The sequence below is a fragment of the Chelonia mydas genome, chromosome 9, assembly GCF_015237465.2.
Source record: "Chelonia mydas isolate rCheMyd1 chromosome 9, rCheMyd1.pri.v2, whole genome shotgun sequence".
Classification (NCBI taxonomy): Eukaryota; Metazoa; Chordata; order Testudines; family Cheloniidae; genus Chelonia; species Chelonia mydas.
In genome coordinates, this window is record NC_057855.1 from 84,690,266 (window position 1) to 84,712,391 (window position 22,126).

The window sequence follows — 22,126 nt, forward strand, 5'->3', positions numbered from 1 at the left end:
CTCTGCTATATAATAGGCAGATGTGGAACCTGAACATTCCTGCCGGTCTTCGGGAGAATTTAAAAAAATGGTTTGTAGCAGTATCCATCTACCTCAGTCAGGGACTATTTTTGTAGTGGGGTGAAGCAGAATCCTCAAATCTTGGGAATTATACAATTTGAACCTGAGCCCAGATCTACCTTTTGTGACTGGGATCTATATACAGACAGACATAGTGCAAATATAAAGTCAGTGATGACAATGGTTGGATTCAAGATCAAGTAATAACCAAGTACACTGTGAGAATGCAGACGTGTGGTCTGTGGGCCAAATCTGAAAACAGCAGGCTGATCACATGGTGCTGGGCCTCTTCCTCGCTTTCCCCTATTAACTACAATAAAAGACAGATACAAATACTCTAAATACTTTCCCAGCATTATATTTCCATGTCAGCAATTGCTGTAGTTGCCACGGTGATGCTGTGATCATGAATGGAACAGGAAGGCGGTCCACTTCTCTCTGCTAATATGTGCTTCACACTATGAAAAGACTTAAACTGCTAGGCTAGTGTATTGTTAAATTATATCGGTATAAAAATACTCGAGGTGCTGTGCAGAACAGAGAGAGAGATGGTCTCATGCCCCAAAGCGTGCAGTGTAAGGGCCCAAGCCTGCAGCTGACTCCTTTGACATCAATAGGATTTAAGCATGTGCTTAAAGTTAAGCGCATACCGAAGTGCTGACTAGGGATGGGATAACTCACATGTCTAAATTTGAGGAACTGCAGAAGTGCCATGCTGAATTAAGTCTAAATAGGATTCTGGAGAAATTTAGTCTAAAAACCAATAGAATCTGTTTTCTAAAATTTTTAAGCCAGCTGATAGAGTCTAATAGAAAATAATATATCCCTGGACCCTGCTGTAGAATTCTGTAGGTTGGTTTTGAAAGGTTGTCATTCTTTATGAAATTCTGTAGGATTTGTCCTTATTAGTGGCTATGATAATGTACAGCACATGTTTTGATAGTCTTGAACCAGGGATGATTTGCATTAGTTGAGCAGCAGCAACATCTGTTGGTGGATCCACTGTTATACAGAGGCACAAATTATTATATTATCCTCTTTTACACAAACAAAAGTTCAGACATTGCCTCTTTACCCTGAAAGAAAAGATGAACGTTTCTAGATAAGCCTCAATAGCTTGATCTTAGAAGCATATTAAATAACATGTTCCTGAATTTCTGTTTCTGATCTGGAATGGTGACCAGAACTGGAAAAGCTCTGTGGTGCTTTCCAACTATGTATTTAAATAATAACTGCAGCAGAAAGTGGTGTTAATGTTTTATCCAAAGTGCAGAGCACAGTGAATTAGATGTGGCTTAAAGCATTTGTAAGAGAAGGTGGGTCATGTACATTTCATCAAATGTACATCTCACTTCCTGTCTTAGAATTGTGCCAGGTGCCACCTGAATGTAGGAGGCCTCCAATGAGCTACTAAAATGTTACCCTGAAAGGAACAACTTCTGCCCATACTCCATGTTAATAAAGACACAGACTCAGTCTTCTTTTTACTAGTGTTGCTGAACAAAAACACTGGTATGCAAAATATTTTTGATTTACAACCACTTTTGAGATCACAATAAAATAATTTAAAATATATTTTCCAGAAAGCAGGGTTTAAGGCTTGTAGACTTGACAAGAGAGGCTGTGATTCACATCTCTCTTACCTAACTGCAGGGAAACATTTCCAGCCAAAGCAAGGTGATTAAGATAACTATAGTTTTGAAACCGGGAACCAACTGACCCTAAAGTGCTTCATGAAACTTAGTGTCTAAGCAAATGTGTAAGTGATTGGTTGGCTTGAGAATTGGAGACAGAAAATTATCAACATACAATTATGCAAATGACCATCTGGGACTATTGAAAAGAGAACTTGTTAGTAGCAACTAGTGCCCCATGCTTTCAGTGGGAAACATCATTGGAAATAAAGTCTGGAATTTTCAAAGAGGTCTAAAAGAGTTAAACGCCAAACTTCCTTTTGAAAGTCCATGATTTGGATGTCTAATTTCTTGGGTGCTTTTGAAAGATGCAGCCAAAAGGTACTGGGTGATAATACTGGAATAAACCCAGAGCAAATCCATAGCCTTCAGTGGGGTTAATCTGAGTTCAACTGATTTGATTCAATTGAGAACAGAATAGAGTTCAGTCTTTTTTTTTTAAATTGTATGTTTAGAAGAGCAAAGTCGATACTGAAATTGTGTATTCAGATTGTATTTGAATTTAAAGAATTAAAACAAATGAACAGTGAAGGGCAATTATTTCTAGAGTGCTTACTGGAAAGCATGTTTTTTTTTCTAAATTTTTAACTATTGATTCTTGTAATAAATGTCTCCTTAAAGGCAGCACGGAAGTCAATAGGTGTGGTTATTATGATTAATTGTTGATATCTATGTCTGTTGTGAGCCTTTTCCCTTTCCATGTCTGCCTTACTCAGTTGCACATACTTTATGCCTATTTGTAGCCATGCCTCTCCCTTTGTGAACATTCGCTACTGGGAATGTGGGTTTTAAAGCAGTCAGCCTTTCCTATCCTTGAGCCTCTCTAGTTATTGCTATTGTGCAAACTATACAGACTATCACTGTAGCAGTTTTAGTTAGATTCATCTTTCTCTGGAAGGCCATTTAAAAACCTGCTAATGATTCATGCAAAAATCTGGAAGAGATTCTGCCAAGAGGCTGTTTTACCTGAGCATGAGAGATTTTGTGTGTTTTCTTTCTTAATTGCTCTTCTTAATTACACTGGATGTTTGCATGAAAAAGAAGTTTGTGGTGTTAAAAGGCATACTGACATCTTTAACTCGTATGTCACAGAATTTAATGTCGTTTTATGCTATGCTGCTGATTGTCTCTTCAGCAACCATGAACTGCTGTTCTAAAACTGGAAAGTTCCACTGAAATCACAATGGGTCATTGTCTGACATAGCTGGAATTGGATGGGGAGAGCACTGGAGAAGCATTTTGACTGGGGTACCTTTAACAGCCAAGTGGCTAAGAATTGCATGATATAAAAGCTTTATGCCATGAGTCTGGGTTGGCTGCATTACTGGCGTGGCAGAGAATTACATAGAGAGATGAACTGTTTTGAAACCTCACTGAAGCTGTACAAGACTTAACATTTTCAGCTAGCAAATTTTCATTTTAATAGAGAGGGTCCACATCTTCTCTGACTCTGAATAATAAAGGACCACATCCTTGAGACCTTGGCTTGACATTGGACCTGCGTTGGTGGGGTTGTGGGGAGAAGGTGGTGCTAGAACATCAATTTTGCTGTCACGATCATGGGTTTTTCCGCTATCTCAGTCATGGGGCGTCCTTGTGGCCTGATATGGCCCTTGGCATAACTTAGAACAATCTAAGTTCTCATCTAAGTTTCACTAACAGTAACAGGCCTCTAGGGACTGCCCTACCATCCAGGGATTGGTGGGGAACAAGGTGCTCCACCCCTTTCCTGATCCCAACCACTCCCTTACACTAGGACAGCTTTTGAGCTTCTCGTGCTGCCTGAGTTAAGTGGTGAATAAAATCACCATATACTTCCCTGCCCTGGTGAGTTCCATATGTGTATAATGAATTAAACCAGGACATGTGTGAATTTTGTATTTGTAAAAGTAACAAAGTGGAGCGCATGTTTCAGAAAGGCTTATTTTCCTGAAACTGTTAATCTATTTCCATTGCCAACACGCTTTAAATGAACCTAGAAGTTAAGAACAGCAACAATGAATAAATTACCAGATAGCTGGTAGAAGTAAGGTACATAAAGGGATATACAAAAAAATGGATTTTGTCCATACATGTATAGAAGAACCAGCCCTTCACTATGGGGCCAGAAAGGACTGACTGGACACCAAAAGCCCAGTTACCACTGGGTGTGGGGGATACCAATTCTCAATGATGTAATAGATGGCATCCACTGAGGTCAGGAAGTAAAGGGTATGAGTCAGTGAAGTCAATGAAAAGACTCCCAAAGCGCTGAAAGAAAAGGAGTACAGACTAACATGGCTGCTACTCTGAAACCTCCCAAAGCACTGTACATCAGCTAAGAATTGGCAAGGTGGTACAGAGCTGAGTTCCACTCCTCCCCCTTTCCATCCTTCCTTGTATACCAGAGCAGAAGGTGGGGAGTGCCAGATGGCAGTGTGGGCACTCTGCCAGCTTTACACCAGCTGAGACTTTCCTACAGTGGAGAAATTCTCAGCTAGGCAAATTCCAGCTTCTTGTGCAACTGGTCTGGAACAGATGGAGAGAATCTGGCCCTCTCTCTGTCTTGCTTTGGTGACTGGCAGTGAGAGAACCCAGTGGATGAGACCTTAGATGTTTCAAATATGATTAAGAATATGAAGAGTTTTGTCATTTAAACCCCAAGTGGGTTAATTTTTACATATTAGCCGTTATTGTTTTACTTCTTTGCAATTACTATGGGGAAGGATCCTGAAAAAATGTGACTGCAGCTTGGTAATGTAGCTGGCAAATAGGTGCTTTCATCTTGCAGCTTGATCCTAACAGCTGCATCTCTGTGTGCCCTGACCTTCCTGCAGAACACATCTCACAGATGGAAGTAACTTGGCTTAAGAGGAAGATGATGGTCTAACAAATGCAAGATGACTAAGAAAAACTGTTTCCTACTTACTCCTTTTCATTCCGCCTCTCTTCCTCTTTAGTTCTGGATTTGTTCCACACCCAACTGTTCTTAAGGGAGGTGGAGGTTGTATGGATTAGTGAGTAGGATACCGGGCTGGGTGTCAGGAGACTTGAGTTGTGTTCCCAGATCTTCCGCTTACTTGATGTATTACCTTCGGCAAGTTCTTTAACCACTCTGAGCCACACTTTCTCCATCCATAAAATGTACACACTCAAAGGAGGTTAGTGAGACTTAAATGATCAATACTTTGAAAGTGCTTTGAGATCCTTTGAGGGAAGGAACTATAGAAATGAAAAACATTATGCTCTATGTCATTATTGTGGTTGACTTTAAGTCTGATGTTGCACTGAGAATTCTCTACTGAACAAAACACTGATTTCCTCTTTTTACTCACTTTCCCTGCACTGGAAATTCCTTCATATGGAAAGTTTTGATTCAGGATTTCCTTGGATCAATAGGGTTTAACTGTAGCTTGAGAGTTACTTCACATGTCCAAGCCAGCTCCTTTTGGTTAGTTTCTGGCTATATTTATTTTCTGCTATGTAATTTTCTCGTATCAGTTAAATTTCTTTTTATCCTTCATCTTGTCCTCCTTACAAGCAAGTGTTTTGATTTATTGATGTTTACTACTGTAATTTTTTCCTTAAAGGATCAGAAAAGGGTTGTGTAGAAGGGCACAAAATCCATACAAAAAGGAGAGAAGCAGCCAGCCCCTGTCTACTGGGCAGTGCTATTCTCAGTGAACATGAATAATCCTTTTTTCATTCCTATAGAAGTCTGATCTTTCTTCCTCCATCTAAAATAAAACAGTCCATCTGTCCCATAAATGCATGGTGAGGTGTAATTTCACGTCAAATCTTCATTGCATTGCCAGGCAATCTGAAGCTCACCTAACGGCTAAAAGAGCTTGACAAGCTCCAGCTCACCAAAATGGTAATGTTCATCCCTGCCTGAATCTAATTTGAGCTTGCCTTTGTACTTCCCTTTCCTGTGCAAGATACCTGAAAGGTCAAATGTGCAGAAGGCAGAATGCTGCTGCATTTTCTAACACAGGATTCCAGATTTCTAACAGTGCAATCCAGGAGATGGGAGTGCAGTTCTAATCTGCTTTCTTGTTTCTCACAAGAAAACCAGGTAATAGCAAAAGGCCTCTGGGACTTTAACATAGTATTTCTTTGGATGTCTATGGTTGCTTTTTTGGGGGCTGAAACACCTCTTGACCACATTGGTGTTTTCTACTTCAATGGCCCTTTAGGGCATCTCAGTGTCATTTATTTTTTATTTTAAACAGGTTTAGAAATCTCATTTTACACCTAATTTATCGATCAAATTCCTCTTAGTTTTTATTTTTCACTATGAAGAATTTGTTTGGATCGATCGTATTGACCTCTTGACTCTTTGACAAACTTTATTTAAGTCTCCCACATGAAGTACCTTGTTAAATAGAATAGCTCAGTATGCTGGGTTTTACTGTGTATAAGACACTGAGCCAAGGACACCCAAATGTTGCCAGGACCTCAATGGTAATTTGCTATTCATTTGCCCAAAGGTCACACCTACCATAGGTTGCAGATACCCTTCTTTTTGGTCTGCAAATGTTCCAGTCGTCTGCTTGGATCAAGATGGAACATTGCTATTGGGATGCAGAAAGGGCACCATCACCTCCTGAGCAACCCCTTGTGGCTGAGTGTGGCTCTGCATCATCCGGCCTCAGTTTCCCCCCACCTTCATGAGGTAACAGCCTGGTCAAGGATGAGCCAAACACTATTGTACAGCCATATATCTCCCTTTAATAAAGCTTTCTGAAAGGAGAACTTGTACCTCAGAGCCAAAATAAAATGTAAAAGTCCCAAAACAAGTCTCTAGGTTCCAGCAGCAGCTCCTTCTGCTGTAAGGGCTCAGCCTTCTTGCTGCCCAGAGAGCTTTGGCAGTCTTTTCAGTTTTTCAGGGTCTCTCCCAGGCTTCCGTCCCTGGAGACCTTTTTGCCTAGTTCAGGATCCCTAGCAACCCCCCTCCTCTGGAGCTTACTTTCTCCTCAGGAGCCTTTTTTCAGCTGAGCTCCCTTAAGTCTTTTATTAGTCCTGGGAGCGCCTTACTTAACTGCCTTCCAGCTAATTAGCAAGTGTACTATCCCCAGGTGGAGCTGCGTTGGCTCATTCCCTTCAGTGGAGCCTGTCACAGGTAGGTTGGGTCTCTGACTCTCTTAAAGGGCCAATCCTGTGACATGAGGCCAGTAGTCATGGCACGCCATACCTCCTTATTAAAGATCAGGCCTGACAAGAAGTCTGAGTATGTCAACACTGCAGTAAAAGACCTGCAACTGGCCCTTGTCAGCTGACTCAGACTTGTGGGGCTTGGGCTGTAGGGCTATAAAATTGCAGAGTAGATGTTTGGGCTTGGGCTGGAGCCCGGGTTTTGGGATGCCCCTGCTTCTTGTGGGGATCCCAGAGCCTGGGTTCTAGCCCAAGCCCTAGTGTCTACACTGCAATTTTATAGCCCTGCAGTCAGAGCCCTGTGAGCCTGCGTCAACTGATGTGTTGCCATGGGTGTTTTATTACAGTGTAAACGTACCGTGACCGACCACAATTGGCTATCCCTTGCTCAAGATAATGGGCCAGATTCTCAGCTTGTGTAGATCAGCATGGCTTTATGGGCTTCAATGGAGCTACATTGACTTACACCAGCTAAGGATCTAGGGTATAGACCAGGGATTGGCAACCTCTGGCACGCGGCCCTTCAGGGAAATCCGTTGGCGGGCCGGGACGGTTTGCTTACCTGCAGTGTCCACAGGTTCAGCCAATCACAGCTCCCACTGGCCACAGTTTGCTGTTCCAGGCCACTGGGGGCTGTGGGAAGCGGCGTGAGCCAAGGGACGTGCTGGCTGCCGCTTCCCGCAGCCCCCATGAGCCTGGAGTGGCGAACTGCAGCCAGTGGGGGCTGCGATCTGCCGAACCTGTGGACACTGCAGATAAACAAACTGGCCCAGCCCGCCAACGGATTTCCCTGACAGGCCGCATGCCAGAGGTTGCCGATCCCTGGTATAGACTAAACAGCATCCCTCATTTAGGGATAGGAGCAAATAACTTCCAGCAATGAAAATATTATAGAAATTAGAAACAGAAAAGACCTGTTAGGCAGCAGGCTTGAGGGGAATCCTTTTCAGTGTCGCATCTTTACAATTCAGGTGTAAATGCCTCTGCTGAATGTGGTTTTTTCCCCCCCAATTCTCTGGGCTATTGGGGGAAAGATTGAGCGTATATCTACCCCTGCATGCCTCCTTTCAGCCATCTCTGTTCAGCAGCTACGGACACATCACACAGATGCACCAAGGCAATTCCCAGCAGGAAAGCCAGAATTTGGCCTATTGTTTCTAAATCTGTAAAATATGTGGAGGAGTGAGAGCAAAAGGCGGTCTATAAATTAAACAATAATATTAATTCATGTGGAGAGTGGCAGTTGGGCTGTGATTGAAAGGTGCTGTAAGCTGTGTTCATGGCAGATGAACCTTTGGTCCTTGCCAGTTAGCTTTGGGGCAGCTTTTAAACCAATCTCGTAGCAGGATTGCCACACAGGTTCACCGTAACAACTCGGGAACACATAATTAAAGCCACTCCCACCCTGGAAAAGCATTCTCAGCAGACTTCAGAAATTCTAAAATTCTTGTTTATTTAATAATTATCAAGCATAATTATGGGAATGAGTTTAGTTCACATTTACATATTAGCAATACATTTTAATGATCTGATTATACAAAAGTGAGATACAATAGATTGCATTTTATATAGAAAATTTGTTACCAGTCATAAGACAAAAAACCAAAACCAAAAACCAAACAGATTTATGAGAGCTCTGGGAATTATCATGTACTAAATCCTGGGGTTGTAATGAAATAGCTAGAGCAGAACAAAACTCAAACCACTCTATGTGCAAAAATCCCCAAATGCCGAACTATTGCAGAGTGACATGAAACAATGCAACTTTTTGGAAGCTTTTTTAAATACCACTAAATGGACAACAGGGTCTTTGGAGAGGATTTTGTGAAGAATGGTTTCCCTTAGGAGGTAGAGATGTTGCTTTCTTTTTGTCTGAGCAATGGAGTTAACCTGCCCAGATAAAGAAGAAAATGACCCTTCTGTTGTTTCATCCAGCTCTCATCTTTCTTTTTTTATCTGTCTCATCCTTCCTTCCTTTCATCCATCTCTTGCTTTCATTCACTGGTGTTCTGTCTAGAAAGCACTGTTGTGTTTCGTGCTAATAATGTCTGTATTTTTATGGTGGGGGTAATTATATTTTGTTTATGTATGGCTTTTTGCATGCTTGGGCTCTGTGTCAAGCCTTTAAAAATCTTTTTTTCTTAGAGACTCCATTCCTTTGATCTTAATTTGGGGGAATACAATATTATCTTTGACTCATTAGGTGTCCTCTTTTTGTTGTTTTAAGAGGTTTGTGATTTATTTTGTGCAGCACTGCAGCAAATTGGATGATCCTTAAGTCAGGGAAATCAAAGCATGGCTGTGCGTGTGATGCACTGACTGGCATATGGGGAGAACATGGTGAAATATTCAGTTTGTATTTGAGGGGTTTGATCTGTTTTTGCTGTAAATAATTAGAAGGAGATTAGGTGGAATAGTATGACTAATAGAGAAACTGAAATGCTAGAATTAAACAATCCTGCGAGAGCTTCTGAAAGAACTCTTGGGCTCAGATGTTAATAGTCTCACTCCACAAGATACAGAGATGCATGTTGTTTTTGTCAGCATGCTTCAGTGTATATACTAATTTGGCTCTGTTGGAAGCACCCTCAGCTGTGGTCCATAAATCTTGGGTTCAGGGACTACACAAGAACTGGAGTTCCCACGAAATGCATAAATTATGGAGTCATTTGTGAAGGGAGGATGCTGCAATATTAGTAGCACTGTCCTTTGGGGATGATCATGTGGACCTGATTATCAGATGTTTGCACCTGAGTCACGTGATGAGCGCATAAATTGGTGTTTAGAGGCCCAAATTTACAAAATAAGTCAATACGTTCTGATCTGAGCATTCAGAGGTACAGCTGGGTGCCCTAATGTCTGGTGCCCAAGTTTGAAAACTTGAATCTTCATGTTAAACCAATGTTTCTACCACAGAGAGAGGTGTGGCATTAGTGATTAGAACATGAACCTAGGACCCAGGTGCTCCTGGGTTGTAACCCTGGCACTAACATACAGCACCATCCTGTGGTATGGAAAGTGACAACCATCAGACACCTGAAACCAATGGAGAGGGTCACATTTCTAGCCCTGCCCTTAACAATGCCTTCATTTAAAAAAAAATATTTATTTTGCAGATGCAAATTATTGCTTTTGCATATTTTTGCAGGTATAATTATTTCTGCCTGCAATTTGCTCCCACAAACATGGAGACCAACTTCTAAAAATCTGGTTCTTAAAGCCTACTATTCACAGAGCCTTGTATTTGATACAACAAGCTACTTTCCCTCATCTGTCTTGCCTGTTTACTTTGGTCTACACAATGGATCACTTCATCCTTATTGTGTAAGTATTCCAAGAATGAATTTGGCTAAGTCTCTCACTTTACCTTCAGTTATCTATAGGTAGTCTGATGTAAACCTAGTAACGCTGGTCTTTAGGGTTGTTTGTCCATGTTTTAGGGTTTGAATGCTATTCACCATGTGTCAAAGAACAAGAGTTGAAGATTTAGTCGTGCTATTTACACTGTGCTGCACAAGGGTATCTCTGAAATGCAAGGCACAGCACTTTGACTGGCATATTGTTGCAGGGGACTCAATTAAACCAGGAAACATCTGATATCACTATTAGCAGCGGCAACACCCTGCAGTTCTAAAACAGAAGCTTGGCCTTGCTCTCAGGACCTATCTCCTTCAATAGGTTATATCATTCCAGTCACTTGATGAAATGGATTCTATAGTTTTTACAATAAAAATCACTTACGTTCGTATTAAGAGAATTCACTATGTTTTTTTGAATTCAGTATTGGTTATTGCCCTTAACGAAAAAAGACCAGCACTATTGTTTACTTTAAAGGTTTCTGCTTTCTATTGAAATCAGCAGGAGATGAGTCACTAAAGTGCAAAGATGGCAAGAAGCCACTAATCATGAAGAGTGAGCTCTTTATCTTCCTTCTACAGAGCTCTTTGCAGGAAACGACTTTGTTGGTTGTCCTGTAGGCAGCTTCATTGTCAACGTTCAATGGAACTCTCCCTTTTAACAAAAGGAGATACATTTCTTTATCTCCCTAATTAAGGCTTAGACTCTAAAACATTGTGTTTTGTCTGTGGCTCCAGTGATATGCCTTAAGAAGAACAACACCCCTTTGGCTGGGGTGAAAAAACTTGATGCTGTCTGGTTTCAGAGTAACAGCCGTGTTAGTCTGTATTCGCAAAAAGAAAAGGAGTACTTGTGGCACCTTAGAGACTAACCAATTTATTTGAGCATAAGCTTTCGTGAGCTACAGCTCACTTCATCTTGATGCTGTCTGTACTTCATGGATTTTCAAATCAGAGGGAGAGCTTTAGGAATTGAGAAGTGCACAAATCCTGTGGACTTACGCTGCATCAATGTAGATGCACATTACCTTGGCTATGACTGCCCAGTAGTCAGATGGGCTGGAACAGAGAACATGCAAATTCTTGCTGTGTGTACTAAAGGAGCTTTCCACTGATAACACTTGGATATGCATTCTTACTGCACAGCAGCTGGTTTTATATGTTCATGCTAAAAGCCAAACAATAAACAAATCTCTAGAGCAGGTGCAGGCTGCCACATTCATATTCAACAGCTTCCAAGCCAATTCAAAATGGCCCTATTGGCTTTCAGAAATTCCATGGACTTGCCCCATCCTACCTCTCTGGCACCATAGTCATCTCTGCTCATCAGTCTGTTCCTCCAGATCTGTCCTGCTGTCAGTCTAAAAGGGTTTGAACATCTGAATGAGAGAGAGGTAGTAGGGGCAGGGATATGGGGATCCTGCAAAGGGAAGGCCTATGAACAGCCAAAGTTGGGGGACTCTTAAGCCGAGATATGTAGTTTACTGTTGTTAAATGGACAATAAAGGCAAACTCCAGGAAGGAACCATTTTTGGACAAGATTTACTGTCGGGTGCAATTTATTTATTTATTTTTGCTTCTGGAAGGTTTTTCCCAACTGTTCATAAATCCTTTTGCTCAGAATGAAGCACTGGAAAGCACCTCTTCCTCGTTGCCAGGGCAGAAGCAAAGCATGGAACAGCTTGGCAGGGGCATATCAGATTTGTGTCAGCTGTCTGTTACACACCTGAGTTCACTCTTTCATAATTAACCTTTTAAGGTTTCCTTTATGTTCTTTTCATGTGGGTTTATCATCCAGAATTCCCCACTTCTCCCTCTCTTTTAATTTCCCACTGCCACACTCAAAGACCAAACCTGTCTTTCTTCCAGAGCTGGACATGCCCACACCAAAGCCATTAATTGCATCATCGTAAGGGACTGCTAGAAAGTAACATGAACCAGGGACTGTGTGGGTTTCTAGCTTTGGTTAACTGAATGGGGATGACCGATGGGCTGTACATGCCCATAGGCAGATCCCCAGCTGCCACTCCACCACCAGATCATTGTTTCTTCTTTCAGTAAATGAAGGGGCCAAATTCTGCCCCAGCTACATCTGGGCCACTCACTCTATTGACCTCATTGGTAGTTTCACCCCATAAGTGAAGGCAGAACTGGTGCCAGTTTATTGGTTTAACAATGCAGAAGATAGAAAACCCATGCTCTGTAAACAGGTAGAACTGCCTTATAGATACTACTACTGATACTTCCTTGCACTTCTCCAGCACTTGCCAACCTGAGATCCCAAACACTCTCTCAGACATCAATGGATCAAGCCTCCCAATGCCCTTGTGGGGTAGGTACAGTAAGTATTATTATCCTTGTGTTGCAGCTAGGGCAGCTGAGGCAGTGAAGTGAGTTGCCCAAGGTCACACAGGAAGCCTGTGGCAGAGCTGGGATGAGAGCCCAGGTCTTTTAACTCCATCCCCTCTGCTTTAATCATGTTATACCCAAGTCCTGTCTCTTCTCTCTCCCCTGAGATGTTACAATGAAGCAAGGAGGTGAAAAACAAGGGTTGGAAAGAAATGTACCCTGTCATAGTAAGTGTAGCCCTGGGGACTGCTGCATTTCCTCTGAATCCTTACACTAGGGATTGGCAACCTCTGGCATGTGGCCTACCAGGGAAATCCGCTGGCAGGTTGGGATAATTTGTTTACCTGCAGTGTCTGCATGTTCAGCCGATTGCAGCTCCCACCGGCTGCGGTCCCCCATGCCAGGCCAATGGGGGCTGCGGGAAGCAGCGTGGGCTGAGGGATGTGCTGGCCGCCACTTCCCGCAGCCCCATTGGCCTGGCACAGCGAACTGCAGCCAGTGGGAGCTGTGATCGGCTGAACATGCGGACACTGCAAGTAAACAAACAGTCTTGGCTAGTCAGCAGCTTTCCCTGGCGGGCCATGTGCCAAAGGTTGCCGATCCCTGCCCTACACTCTAACAGCTGGCACACAGTGGCTGCAGTGCCTAATCCTATGATAACAGCATGACCCAAGTCGCTAGCGCCTAGCCATATCCCTTTCCCTCTCTGTCTGCTACCGGTTGGCAGCACATGTGGTTCCATCGCAAACAGTGCAAAAGTTGCCCATTAAGATCATTTTTATGAGCAGCTTTTCCTACTCAGGTTGGGGCTGTCTCATCCGAGTGTGATTCCGCCTTCCCTCCCTAGGTTGTCTCACGGGCCTAGCAGGCAGAATATTAACGCTGCTGGCCCAGTCTGGGGAAGCCAAATAGGAACAGCAGATCCAGCGCAGACACTTAAGAAAGGAACTTTTGATGTAGAGTATCTTGTTTTTTCCCGCAGAAGACACCAGTGAATAACGAAGCCAAGTCGTGGGCCGGGGGGAACCACACACACACACACACACACACACTCTGCCCACTGCATGCCTTTCTTTTTGTTTGCTGAGTGCTACTGTTGTGACTTGCTTCTTGAATGCTCTCTGCAGTAATGATGAGTGACTGGAGCAACAGTAATTATTTTTGATCTCAGAGTAAACAGAATAATTAAAAATAAATGAGTTTACAATATTTTTAAATGGGGGAACTTAGTATATAGTGTTAGAAAATATAATAATTCTATTCCTAAACAGGGATGCTGAGCAGCCAGCATCTGAGCAAACACAAACTCTTCCATACCAATGGGCAATCTGGTTAATTGTAGCTTATTTTATGTGTTTATATGACCTCCCATTGCCACAGTGTCTGAGCACCTCACAATCTGTAATTATTTATCCTCACAAACACCCCTGTGAGTGCTACTCTCTCCTTTCACAGGTGAGGCACAGAGAGACTAAATGACTCGACTAGGGTCACATAAGAAGTCTGTGAAGTAGCTGAGAATTGAACCAAGGACTTCTGGGTGCCAAGCTAGTGCTCTAACCAATGGATGATCCTTGTGGTATGCCTTGGTGATTGGTTTCTTTGTAATTTTGGCACCAGTCTGCTTTGCTAGACTGCTGTCAACCAGAAGGTGGCTGCATACACAAACAGCCCTCTTAGAACCCATCCATGAGAAAGGGGCCTGGATCCCGTCTCCATCCGGCTCCTCTATAGCAACAGCAAGAAAGTAGACACATAGCGTTCTTCCTTGCTACACCTCATTGGCTTGAAGAACCTACATCTGTTACTCAGGTAAAACATCCACTGAAATCAGTGGAAGTTCAGGCCATGTGGACTCACTGCCTGTTCCCTCCTACATGTTAAATTGCTTTGATCTCAGCAGAAATAATGCAGGAGTGTCCACTCTTACAGAGGAGTTTGAAAGATGGTGGCTCAGCAGGTCATCAGATCTGTGCATCTCACTCACCACCCTCTTTGGTCTCCCAGGTGGATTCCCTGCTGTCTGCCCAGGTTTGTGACAAATGGGTATTATTGGGGGCCTCATAATGAAAAAGTACATTGCCACTTCCTATCAAAGAGGCCACGCTGCAGTCTGCCCATCCAAATGCACAGAGACACTGATGAATTCAGGCTGCGTAGCTGCTACCGTTCTTTCATTTGCTGCTATTGCACGTCTGGATACCCCTTATTGCACTTGTCTGTTCTTCTCCACTATATCACTTTGATAGACGAGTTTTAGAGCATTTTCTGACTGCCCAAAGTGAAAGTGTAATTAGATATCTAATCAGCTGCAGCACGTATAGTTTAAAAGGTTAAAAAATGCATGTCTCTACCATTAGAATAAAGGCTTCTGCTAGACATAAATATTGCTTTAAGCTCTTTAACCTGCGTTGTTTCCTAAAGCACCTGGTGATATGTAAAACTCTAACACAACTTAACAGAAGAAATCAGTTATGTAAATTTTCGACAATGAATGTGCAACTCATAAGTGATGGTGTAGCTCATAACTGATGTAACCTTCTCTTTTAATATCTATGAAAGGAAACAATTTGTGCCATCAACACTTCTGTTAACTTTAGTAGAACTCTCTCACCTAGTCACGGGGCAGCCCTAAGTGGCTGTGCAGGGACATAAGAGGAAGTAAGAGACTGTCCCCTCCTCCCAAAACTCCCACCACCAGCCTCCTCGCATCAGAGCTAGAAGTGCAGGGTGGAAAGCAAGGGCCTCATGACTGTTATTTCTCACCTCTGCACTAATGGGCAGGGAGTGAGTAGAGGGGAAGTCGCAAATGGGTATAGTCTCAGCTCCACCTCTAGTGTGCAAGCTGGGCCAGCCCTGGAGGCCAGACTACTTCCCCCTAGGAGCAGGGTGTAGCAGAGAAGGAAATTTGCCTCTAAAACGATTCCTTCCTTATAGCCCTTACTGAGGGTTAGCTGGAAGTGGGCAATCTGGCCCTCGGTGATTTAAACGTAATCAGAAGTGAGGGAGGGTGCAAATCAGAACCATTCATATTGCTCTTCTGTTTCCTCCCACCCAACATACATCCCCCCCCGACACTTTGTAGGGGGATGGAGAAGGAAAAGTCAGGCCTGAACCCATCCTACCCTGAGCTTTGCCCATCCAAAACTTCCTTTGCTTTTTATCCATATCTTCTAGGAGTTTTCAAACGTAAATACTTCCCACTGGTTTTACTCTTTCAAAAGCAAACTCCTCAGAGTTTCAGTAATTCTGCTTTGAAACTGAGTGGAACAACCCACAGCTCTGCTGTGAGGACTAGCTGCTGGGACCTCCTCCATAACCTCTCTCCACACCCCTATGAGTTGTATATCTAACACATCACACAGGGGAAAGTTTGCTTCATATAAATGTACTCTCATTTCCCTGTTTTTACTCTAGGCTTCAGGATATACCATAGCACATCTCATACCATTAGGGATCTCAGATTGGTGGGAAAGAGCCACTTTTCTTATTAATTTATTCAGACAGTTGGCAGGGGGAAAATCCATGGCACGTCATAACTATTAGATGAGTCTATTGGATATTGAGCTAAATGTACCTGTGGCTGTTAAGTCCATTGACTGCAATAATGTGGCACACTGTTAGAAGAACTTCACCAGAATGGTAGGTGTTGTGGTCATTAGGCATTTTTGGCTGATGACTAGCCACATGGCACCCTTCATGGGGCCATGCTCTTTCATTCAACTGCAGCAATATGGTACGTAATGTTACAAAAATATTCCCTTAGTCAATTACCAACTGCCTCCCCCCCCCCCCCCCCCCCCCGCAAAAAAGACAAGAGGTTCTAAACTTTTTTCTGTTCTCCCTCTGTGTGTGTGTGTGTGTGTGTGTGTGAAATAAATCTGAAGTCCTCTGGGTACTAGGTTTATTTGCTGTGTTTGTAGGCTGTTGAAATACTTGGTGTTTTGCTTCTGATCTGAAAATGCAGAAAAAACACTGAAGGAGCTTTGTCACTGAAGCTGTGCAAATATTCAAATGAACCAACCAGCTTCCTGGACAAATATACTCTGGGTATTATGTGTCCCCTTTTAACATCTCATCCATTATCTTTTAGAAAAAAAACAGACTCCTCTTTCGCTGAAGTTTTAAAAGACTTTGCAGAGAATACATCTGGTGGTTTTTAAACGTAGCACAATAGTTTACTTTAACATATAGCCTGAAGAAAGAGTCTGCACGGGCATTACAGTGTGTTTGAGATAAGGACCAAACCCCATGTGCTTCGCATACAGAGCCTGGATTTAGTTTGAAGAAAAGTCATGTTCAGCTTTTAAGAAAGCACTCCTTGCACGCAGTGATGAGCTGCCAGAAGCTGAAGAACCGGTTCCTTCAGTCGCTCCAGGTCTTTGGTGGCACTGAAGGACCTGCCGCCAAAGTGCCGCCGAAGGCCCGGAACGAGTGAAAGACCTGCCGCTGAAGTGCCGCCAAAGGCCCGGAGTGCCGCTGGGTGAGTAAAAATTCTCAGGGGAGCTTCCCCAGCTGAGAGCTCAGGCAGGATGGAAAGGACGGTCCTGTAGGCCGCATGTGGCCCGCGGGCCACAGTTTGCCCACCCCTTTAGCAACTGGTTCTAAACCGGCTTCAAAATTTAACAACTGGTTCGCGCGAACTGGCGTGAACCGGCTCCAGCTTACACTGCTTACACGCCATTAGAACAAGGGATGGGGCTGATAATCAGTCACTGTTCTACATTCTTCAATTGTGTTTGCCATTTTTGGAAGTATTCTTCAGCTATTTTCAGTGCTTTTCATTAACAGATTGTTGATCATTCAAACTGGTTCTGGAAAATAGCCCTAATTTCCGTGTAATCTTTCTTCCTGACGCTCCTGGAGAACCAGTTAATTTCTCAACATTAGCTTCCATTTTAAATAGTTACAGTTAAGTTGGGTTTAAATCTAGCCACCTTCACACCTTGGCCACAGGGTTGTGGGCTCTTATTGAGGACAGAATTTGGCTCCTTGTGTCTAAATTGGTGAATAATGCCATAAAGGTAAACAGACTCAATAAATCATCTTGTTTTATAGTCAGAGAGTGAGAAGACCCCAGATGTAGCGCCAAATGCTATTTGGGATCCTGCTTGGGATTATGGTAGAGACTGTAAGCCCAATATCCTCGTCACGGCATGATACAGTAATTTGATTATAGAATGCTACTTCAGTGTAAGAGCTGTTTATTCCTAGGTTGTAAATGTTATTGTTTATCCACTCTTACTTAGGGCAACTTCTTCTTTTATGTATATTCATAGGTCTCATTATGGCCTTATTTTTATTATTAATTATTATTTTTATTGATTGCTTGAAGTGCCTAGTTAGCCCAAGTCATAGACCAGGATCCCATTGTGCTAGGCATTGTACAAACACCAAACAGAAAGATGGGCCCTGCCCCAAAGAGCTTATAATCTAATGTGAGAGAAAGCATGGCACACTGGATACAGTGCTGGAGTGGAAAGGCAGGAGACTTGAGTTCTGTTTATGGCTTTATTATTTTCTCACTGTGTGAAAACAGGCAAGTTACAAAACCTTCTCTGTGCCTCAGATTTACCATCTGTAAATTGGGGATAGTCTTACTTTTCTATTATTGTAAAAGAAACAAAAAAAAAGTCAAAAGTGTTGTGTACCATTGTAATGTCCCATGCAACAGCAGACTTAACTTTCGTGGTTTATTTTTGGTTTCTTGTTATCAATTAAAAGTAGGTCTGTTTTTATTATAATGGTCAGATAACTGCTGAATATCTAGGAAATAGAAATAACAATTCTTCCTTTCTCCTACTCTTTGTATATCTTATCTGTGTAGAATGTACATTCTTGGGGGAAGGGAATGTCTCTTATGATGTACATGTTCACTGCCAAATGTAGCAGAGTCCCTCTAGGTGCTATTGTAATACAAATAATTATTGATCACCTCCAGGTTCTTATATTGTCACCCATCACTGAATTATCTGAGTACTAATAATTATTTTTAATACTTAGATATTTCATTGTTTGATATTGTTAATTCACAATCAAATTCCATTATGGAGGTTCCACTCTTTTCACTGAAGTATTGGTCACTATTCATCATAGTTTATTCAACTGTATGGATGGTTGATGTGTTCAGTTATGATCTTTTCTATGTTTCAGAGGAACCCAGAGGATATCTGGCAATGGTAAAAAAAAAAAAGCAACATTAGAAAATCCAAACAGGTGTTTTTTAATCTGTAAAGAGCTTTATTTTTATAAATGTCTGACTAAATCTTACATGTTGTTATGACATATTAACACATTGTGCTTTGCAATCAATACATTATTTCACCTAAATTTAACACAGGATTCCAAATGTGTCTTTAACTAGGAACAATCATTTGGAAATGTGCAAGTAATTGGGAAAAATAGGTCAACTGTCAGTTACTCTTTGCAGATGCTATTTATTACAGTTGCTACATTGCCAGTTATGATGTCTTTTTATGAAGCTTCTAATCTTTGTCCTGTGGTCCTATTCTCTCTGAACAAATTAGCAAGAAGATGAATTTCATTGTGCAGCCTTCATTTTGCATGCTAGGAGACGCTGAAATGGTTTCTAATGGACCCTCTGGTCCCACCCCTCCCATTGCTACCCCATTATTGTGGTTTGCAGGCAGCATGTGCAGGTGGTGATAATGCACTCACACCTCTTCCTGGCTGATACAATTTGCATATGACATTTTCTCTGAAAATTGCCTGATGCCATGAGAATTAGCTGACCTGAGCTGAAAGTAAAGGGCGGCTATTTCCCTCTTCTTGTTGAGCACAATTACACTAACTACCCACACTAATTTGGAGGGGAGGGAGAGATAGCAAAGGAAGGGGTGGCAAAAGGAGGGACCCCACAGGGGGGTTATTATGCAGGATTATAAAGTGGCAGGAGGCCAAGCACGCTTGCCAAGATTAATCTCTTTCGGGAAGTTGCCAGTCTGAATGTTCAGGTAGTGCTTTCTGTTTGCTGATTCATGTGATGGAATAGGTATCAGTCTCTCTCTCCTGGCAGAAGGTAATAACTTGAGTGAGAGGAGACTGGGAATATCAAGAGGGTAAAATAGAGCAGGATTAAATCAACAATATAAAACTCTGGATAAGTTAGTCCTGAAGCTCCCAAGCAAACCTTTTGAGCCTGATTTTCAAAACATTCCATGCAAAATTGTGCCTGCAAATGGGGCAGTGATTATCGTTTGTTTATTATTTGACAGTTGGATCCATAACGATCCATTAGCATGTACAAATGCCTGCTTTGCATGAACAGTTGTGGCAACTATACATGTACATTAGTGTGACCTGTGTGTGTGCACAATCAGGTTCCAAATACAATAAAAACGCAGGTGAGAAGCCTGATGTACAGGGTTTGACTGGAGCAGGAAGGGTATATGAAAGGGTATGCCAGGAAAGAGGGAAATTCTTTCACAAATGTTCAGAAGTGTCCAAAGCAGTTTCACTGTGAGAAATCAGAACGAGAATACAACACATCTTTACAAAGTGGCCCCGGTGCATGGCAATAGCCATGCAGGTTGTGCCCACTTTGCACTCTCATGACCAAGTGATTTTTGCATTCCAGTAAATTAATCCTGTGAATAAGGATGGATTGTTCCAATACAACTGCTAAGGGGAAGGAATGGGGAAGACTGACTAGCAAGAGTGAAAAAGAGACAAGGCCAGCTGCCTCACTCAGAGGACAGAGATAAGAATTTGAGAATAAAAAGAAGCATCCATTTCTTTAAAGAGGATTTTCACATCTCAAAGATGTAAATGTAAAAGAAAACCCCTCGTAGGTGTTCCTTTCACAAGATGAATAAATAATGCAGAGAATGATGAATACCTTATCACATAGCTGAGAGCTTTTCTGTTTAAACTTCACATAATTGGCAGGGAACTAAACCTTGCCTTGCTGAGCCACAGACTCCTCTCCTTGGTGGCTGGAGGAGGATCTCTAACTCCGCTGGGAGAGCTGTGGACAGTTTTTGAAGCCTCTGCCATTCCATAGACTGGGCTGCAGGGGGTACCAGCACGCTTCTCTGATGGACTAGCTCATGTCACCTCCACTAGTCCAAAGAGAAACTCCAGAGTCTAATCCTAAATCTAGATCTTCTACTTGGCAATGCTATGTGCTGCTGCCACAAAACTCTTTTTGGCTCAGTCTCCCTTATTCAGTGCTATGGGCTTTAAGAGAGAGCCATTGATAGCAGTGAGGGTAAAAGAACAATAGAAGAATAGAGCAGCGCTGAACTATTTCTTCCTAAATTTCCTACCCCAACTCAGGCTATTGGTACTTCATGGATTCACCAAGGGAAAGTCATGCCTGACTAATCTAATTGCCTTCTATGATGAGATAACTGGTTCTGTGGATGAAGGGAAAGCAGTGGACGTGTTATTCCTCAACTTTAGCAAAGCTTTTGACACGGTCTCCCCCACAGTATTCTTGTCAGCAAGTTAAAGAAGTATGGGCTGGATGGATGCACTACAAGGTGGGTAGAAAGTTGGCTAGATTGTCGGGCTCAATGGGTAGTGATCAATGGCTCCATGTCTAATTGGCAGCCGGTATCTAGCGGAGTGCCCCAAGGGTCGGTCCTGGGGCCGGTTTTGTTCAATATCTTCATTAATGATCTGGAGGATGGTGTGGATTGCACCCTCAGCAAGTTTGCGGATGATACTAAACTGGGAGGAGTGGTAGATACGCTGGAGGGTAGGGATAGGATACAGAGGGACCTAGACAAATTGGAGGATTGGGTCAAAAGAAATCTGATGAGGTTCAAGAAGGACAAGTGCAGAGTCCTGCACTTAGGACGGAAGAATCCAATGCACCGCTACAGACTAGGAACCGAATGACTAGGCAGCAGTTCTGCAGAGAAGGACCTAGGGGTGACAGTGGATGAGAAGCTGGATATGAGTCAACAGTGTGCCCTTGTTGCCAAGAAGGTCAATGGCATTTTGGGGTGTATAAGTAGGGGCATTGCCAGCAGATCAAGGGACGTGATCATTCCCCTCTATTCGACATTGGTGAGGCCTCATCTGGAGTACTGTGTCCAGTTTTGGGCCCCACACTACAAGAAGGATGTGGAGAAATTGGAGAGAGTCCAGCGAAGGGCAACAAAAATGATTAGGGGACTGGAACACATGAGTTATGAGGAGAGGCTGAGGGAACTGGGATTGTTTAGTCTACGGAAGAGAAGAATGAGGGGGGATTTGATAGCTGCTTTTAACTACCTGAAAGGTGGATCCAAAGAGGATGGATCTAGACTGTTCTCAGTGGTAGCAGATGACAGAACGAGGAGTAATGGTCTCAAGTTGCAGTTGGGGAGGTTTAGGTTGGATATTAGGAAAAACTTTTTCACTAGGAGGGTGGTGAAACACTGGAATGCGTTACCTAGGGAGGTGGTGGAATCCCCTTCCTTAGAAGTTTTTAAGGTCAGGCTTGACAAAGCCCTGGCTGGGATGATTTAGTTGGGATTGGTCCTGCTCTGGGCAGGGGGTTGGACTAGATGGCCTCCAGAGGTC

At 42.8% G+C, this 22,126-nt stretch overlaps 1 long non-coding RNA gene across 3 annotated transcripts in view; it reads left to right on the plus strand.

The window, feature by feature from the left end:
• Window positions 1-16,383, plus strand: part of LOC122461716 — a 62,263-nt gene extending 45,880 nt beyond the window's left edge. For all 3 annotated transcript variants that reach the window (XR_006283829.1, XR_006283831.1, XR_006283830.1), the window contains 2 exons: window positions 12,505-12,575; window positions 13,440-16,383. This is a non-coding gene — a long non-coding RNA (uncharacterized LOC122461716). The remainder of the gene's footprint in view (window positions 1-12,504; window positions 12,576-13,439) is intronic.
• Window positions 16,384-22,126: the final 5,743 nt, after the last annotated feature.